Source organism: Lathyrus oleraceus, chromosome 3, assembly GCF_024323335.1.
Source record: "Lathyrus oleraceus cultivar Zhongwan6 chromosome 3, CAAS_Psat_ZW6_1.0, whole genome shotgun sequence".
NCBI classification, from domain to species: domain Eukaryota; kingdom Viridiplantae; phylum Streptophyta; class Magnoliopsida; order Fabales; family Fabaceae; genus Lathyrus; species Lathyrus oleraceus.
Window position 1 is genome coordinate 87,421,839 of NC_066581.1, and position 6,341 is coordinate 87,428,179.

Consider the following 6,341-nt stretch of genomic DNA (forward strand, 5'->3'; position numbering starts at 1 on the left):
ACTCGGAACCGATTTGAGCGTAATAACAATGATGGATATTATTCGCAAATTCGAAACTCGGTGAAAATGTACAATTGATGTATCACAATTTTGGTGGTATACCGGCATTGAATAGTCGGACCCAAGGATTCATTCTGATTCGAAAATGTAATGAAATAAAAAAACTCAACTTATTTACAACATTATCAGTATGTCACTAATCTCCTCAAGGGATGCGGGCAAGCAATAAGCAATTAGCGCTAGTAAAATTTTATAGTAAATATCTGGACCCTTTTTTTTTGTCAAGACTTTGCACACAAAAGAAAATAACAGATATATGATGAATACTTACATTTGGAACAAACAATGATTCCAATATCTTCAGCCCATAACAATGCTGTAAAAACGAAAGTACTAAACCAGCCATATCCTAAGTATAAACCAACAAATAATTGAATAATAAAAAAAAAAATGCACAATAAAATTGACGATCACCAAATTTCTGCTGTCAATGGAAAACAACAGGTACCTATCCCAATTTGAATAAACCAGAAAACAGTGGCATTGTCATCTATTCGCGAACTCTAACTTGACACCAAGGTACATCGATTAAATGATTTTCACCCAAAAACAGAAAAAGAACTCAACTTAATCAATCAGACAGAGCATATCACAGATCAAACCCACTACATACGAATCACAATAAACAAATTTGAAAGAGGATTTACCGCACAGGACCGACAATGTGGATTCAACCCAACCCTGTAACGCTCTTTGATGAACCGTCACTCCATGTGAGCTCCGTTAGCTAGTCGCACATGCAAAACTTGAGAGCAAACTCGGCAGACTTCCTTTTGTTGGACCGGACTAATAATAAAAGAATGATGGATTGGAATTTACGGCGAAAGATGCCTCATGGTTGAAAACCAGATGCACAATGATGGCGGCGGTAGAGTGAAATGGAGACTTGGTTGTTGTTACGGCGAATCCGAAGGAGCTTCGGAGGGTTTATGATGGTGGTTTGTTGGTGGTTTGAGACGATGAAGGGCTTAGCGGTTTAATGGAGGTAACGGCGGGAGCTAGCGGCGAGGGTTTCGTCGGTAATGGATGAAAAGGGTTTTGAGCGTGGGTTTTGAAGGTGAGTGAGTTTGCGGCGTATGAGGTGGAGAAGATGATTGATGGTGAAACGGAAGGGGTTTCGGAGGTTGAAGGTGGGTCGCGATTGGGTTGTTTTGCGAAATGAGTTTGCGGTTGGAGATGAACAGTTTGGAAGATGATGATGTTACGGTGAAACCGTGTATTGTGGCGGTAAGGTGTTCGTCGGAGGTATTGGTTGAAGAAGGTGGAGGGAAGCAAGGGTGGATCGAGTTTGTGATGAAGATGGAAGGCGGAAAGATTGTGTAGGTTTTGAGTGTAGCGCGATGCTGAAAAATGATTTTTTCAGTCTTCTGTGAGTGTGAGCGGTTTTTGAGTGCGTAGAGAGGGTGAGGGATTGGTGAAAGTGGTTACTGAGTGGGGATCCTTTTTTATTGCTTTTACTGAGAGCCAGAGATTGAGTAGATTGGAGAGAGAAGAGGGTAGTGGACGCGTGGTGAGTAAAGAGGAGAGAGACGTTAGGGAAAACGTGAGAGGGAGGGCCACGTGGAGTGAATCCGTTGGATTCTCATTATTTTTTTTATTTTTTTCTTGTTGTTTTTTATATTTGAAGAAGGAATCCAAAGCACCATTTGTTATGATTATTATTTATCTAAAAGAAAGAATTATAAAACAGATTCTAATGAATATCAAATTCTAATTGTTTTAATTGCATAACTTAAACAAAAAATTATTGACCAATTAAAAAAGAAATCGAATGTAAATTTTATTTGGAAAATTAAACCGGTCACACTAAAATTGTCAGGACAAAATATACTTATAAAAAAATACAGTCTTTCCTCAAATTTTAACGATTCAATCGATTTTTCTGTATTCTCAAATAAATTCATTCTGACTGACATTTTAGGTGTTTATTCATGATGCAATGTATGTAATGCTATGCATATGATGCAAAAATAAAATGAAGTCAATTCTATGCAAATTTAAATGTGGCCGGACAAAATTGGGGTATGACACATGGTTGAAGTTGATAATCGTTCAATCAATGCTATGCAGTTCCGTCTTAAGACGTACCACATTCAAGCATTGTTCCACCTGTAATCTTGACAAACTCTTTTGAACTGAATCCATCTCTGGTGCAAATTGTGCAACATAACTAGTTCTCTAGAAATCCCACGGAGGATCCAAATCTTCATTTATCAGTGTTTGTACAGTATGCAGACACATTTTAGTGCAGTGGTACAAATCTACAAGCCATTAGACTACGCTTATTTCCATTTTCCCTAAGAGATAGAGCTAGAGCATGGCTACAGTCTCTACCCACGAACTCAATTACCACTTTGAATGAACTCAAAAGGGTATTCTTAGCCAGATATTTTCCACCAAGCAAAACGACATTGTTAAGAAATCATATAACTACATTCAGACAGACCGAAGGAGAATCACTCTTTAATGCATTGGAAAGATATAAAGATATGATAAGACTATGTCCTTATCATGGATTATAATAATGACTTATCATTCATACTTTCTATGATGGTCTGCTATATAACACCAAAATAACCATAGATGATACTGTTGTCGGAACCTTAATGAATAAACCCTTTGAGGAAGCCTACCAACCTATTGAAAATATGGCTCAGAATCATTACCAATAGGGAGCTGAAAAAGTTAAAGTCGAGAAAACCCAACAAAAAGGAGGAATGTTCGAAGTCAATGGATTTGATCACATAAATGCTAAAGTCGAGCTACTTACCCAAAAGATCAACAATTTAACTATAATCACTCCAGCCATTGCAACTGTTATAGCCCTAAACTGTGAGATTTGTGGATTCAAAGGACATATGGCCACTAATTGTCAAATCTTGACTGGAACCACGCCAGACCAAGTCAATTATGCATAAGGAAATCCTTATTTCAATACCTATAATCCTGGATGGAGGAACCATCCTAACTTTTCCTACAAGAATAATAGCGCATTGTTTGCGCCCAATCCTCAATCTTCTAACTCTCAAAATTTCCAAAAAGAAGTCCATGTTGCTCCTAGAAAATCAAATCTAGAACTAATGATGGAAAATTTTATTGAATCCTAGACCCAATAGAACAAAGAATTTATGAACCAAAACGTTCATACCAATGAGCTGGTGAAACAATGGGCAACCGAGGTTGATACTATGGCTACTCATAACAAGATGCTTGAAACTCAAATAACTCAAGTTGCTGAACAACAGGCGGTCATTGTTGCTTCTGCTAGCCCATTTCTAGGCCAACCTTAACCAAAACCTAAAGTCCATGCAAATGCTATCACACTACAAAGTGGGACAGAGATGGATGGACCCGTAGATCCAAGAGTTGAAAACCCTATGATGTATAAGAGAGTAAATGAGGAACCTGAAAAGTTCATTGAGGGAGATCAAGTGAGAAAAGAAATTGATGGCGAGACTACACCTACTACTGAGGAGGATGTTGAGAAAGAGAAACATTATGTACCTCCACCTCCCTATAAACCAAAAATATCATACCCTTAAAGACTAGCCAAATCCAAGAATGAAGGTCAGTTTAAGAAATTTATCGAGCTCCTAAAACAAATTCATGTCACTATACCTTTCACTGAGGCCATTACTCAAATGCCTTCGTATGCTAAGTTCCTAAAAGAGATCCATTCAAATAAAAAGAAACTTGAAGATGACGAGACTGTGGTACTCACTGCAGGATGCAATGCCATTATCCAAAACAACATGCCACCTAAATTGGAAGACCCTGGAAGCTTTTATATTCCTTGTGCCGTAGGCAAGTTTGTTATCGATAAGGTATTATGCGATGTCGAAGCTAGTGTCAGTCTAATGCCTCTTTCCATCTGTGCAAAACTTAAGTTATGAGACTTGAGACCTACTAGAATGTCACTTTAATTGGTAGATCATTCAATTAAGTACCGTATGGAATGTTGGAAAATATTCCAGTTTGAATTGGTCAATTTTATATCCCTATTTACTTCATAATAATGGATATACATGAAGATTATAATATACCTATCATCTTAGGGAGACCTTTCTTAGCCATAGCTGGTGCGATAATAGACGTAAAACAAGAGAAGTTGACATTTGAGGTAGGAAAAGAGAAAATTGAATTTATCCTTTACCAATTTCTTAAGGTCCCAACAATATATGATGCATGTTATTTTATGGATATTATTGATGAGTGTTTGAAAGAACTGAAGTCAGAAACACCTCATAGTACTGAACTCATAACGATTCTAGCACCACTTACATTAGAAGATGATGCGTTCCTTAGACCATATCAAGATGATAGTCTTAGGGAGTGTTTAGCACTTACACCAAGTCCTATGCCAAGTGTAACACCTCAAAATTTGCCCTCCTTTCTTGGGACTAGCATTAACATATTGCATATCATTTTAGGTCATTAGGCATTGCATATTGCATATCATGTGGTTACATTGTGCAAGCCATACTCCCAAGTCTTGATCAGAAGATGGAGAAGTCAAAGTGCAAGCCTAGGGTTTATTGACTGATCATTGGCCATCTGAGGATTGGGCTGTGAATTAGGGTTTCATGGTTCTCAAAGGACATTGATCTTCATCTTGATTGCAGTGATACATCATCATCATCATGGTTGGATGTCATCAGAAGATTGAAGAAGATTCCTTGAGATTAGGGTTTTGACCACTGGTCAACCCTAATCAGTTGCATTGGGCCAATCAGGGCTGGATCAGGAGATGAGGTTTCTGATGGTTGTGGGGTTCATACTATGATTATATTGAGCTTATTGAGGCTAGGGTTTCACCCTTGAGCCATTTCAGTTGAAGAATGGAGCTCAGATTGATCTATGCATTGCCAAATTCATCTGTCAGTTGAAAAAGTCAACTGTGGTCAACTGTACATGATCTGATGGATTTGGAGGTGGAAGTGGGTTGGATACACTTCATTCATGTTGGAACAAGTGTTATATGACATCTCAAAGCTTAAGAATGAAGAAAATCAAGTCAGGACAAAAACTGCTAAAAATAGAAAGTGACTTGTAATTGAAGTTTCCAAAAATGGAAAGTTTTGGACCTCAAGGCCACGTGTCCAAGGAAGCTTCAAATGAAAATTGTTCAACATGAAAGTTGTAGATCTTGTTCTCAACTTTCCAAAAAGTCCAAGAACTTGAAAATCCAATGTATGATTGGAAAGTTATGGCTCAGTGAATTTCAAAAATGACCCGTAATCAGGAGGCCATAATTTCCACATGCTTTATCCAAATTGCAAGTTCTTTATATGCACAAACTCCATTTGACATGTACTTCAAGGGTGCATCATTGGATTTGTCCAAAAATGGCCAAGGCAAAAAGTCACTTTTCAACTGGACAGCTGAATTGGATCAGGGGCAAAATTGTCCAACTCTTAAAATAATTGGAATTTTGAGATGGGACTTTTTGCTACACCTCATAAATGGAATTTGGAGTGTGTTGGAATCATCATTTCATGCATAGGCCTTGTAAATTGAGATTTGGCTTGAAAAATGCAATGGTTAAAAATGGACAAATGGTATCACATAGTAAAATTGAGCATTACACAACCAATGAGCATGAGGCAAGTTTCTACAGCTCACATGTGATAATTGAAGGGTGTATGTGCTGTCAAAACAGGTGGCATGAGCTGTCATAGTGGAATTACATTTTTGCCCTTTCTTACAAATTACCATTTACACTAACAATGCTTTTAGCTAATTAAGTGGATTAAGGGATAATTAAGCTCATGTATATAAACCTAAACACTTGTTAATCATAACAGAAAATCATTCACCAAAAATTCAGATCAAGAACCATTCCAATTCTCTCAAACCCTCAAGAACTCTCCAAAACCAAAATCCACAAATCTTCACCAATCTTTGATCAAATTGCGAAATTATTGTTGCATTGATCTTGTAATAGCCTATACTCCATCTGTTTCTAGGTTTCTCCATCAATTAAGCCTTGAATCACCACTGTCCAAGCAAGCATCTCCAATGGAAAATCAAGGATTCGCGCGCTAGGAAAGGAATCAAGTGCACCTGAGCCTGGCATTCAGTTTCTTGAAGCTTGTGGCGCGTCTGTTTTGGACTTGTAGGCCTGAACTCCATCAGTTTCAACACGGCCATAACAGGTACCTTCGATTTTCGAGCGATGTGATTTGCTTAGTTATTATGTGTTTTCTGTAGAGCATGGAACGTAGAGTGTAGTGATGTCCTTAGTTTGAGAATGGATAACCATAGCTTAGTAAATCTTGAAT

General features: G+C 37.8%; 1 non-coding gene across 1 annotated transcript; it reads right to left on the reverse strand.

The window, feature by feature from the left end:
• Positions 1 to 2,470: 2,470 nt before the first annotated feature.
• On the reverse strand, positions 2,471 to 2,578 carry LOC127134037 (small nucleolar RNA R71). The gene has a single exon (XR_007807818.1). It is a non-coding gene; the product is annotated as a small nucleolar RNA R71 (small nucleolar RNA).
• Between the last annotated feature and the right edge of the window lie 3,763 nt (positions 2,579 to 6,341).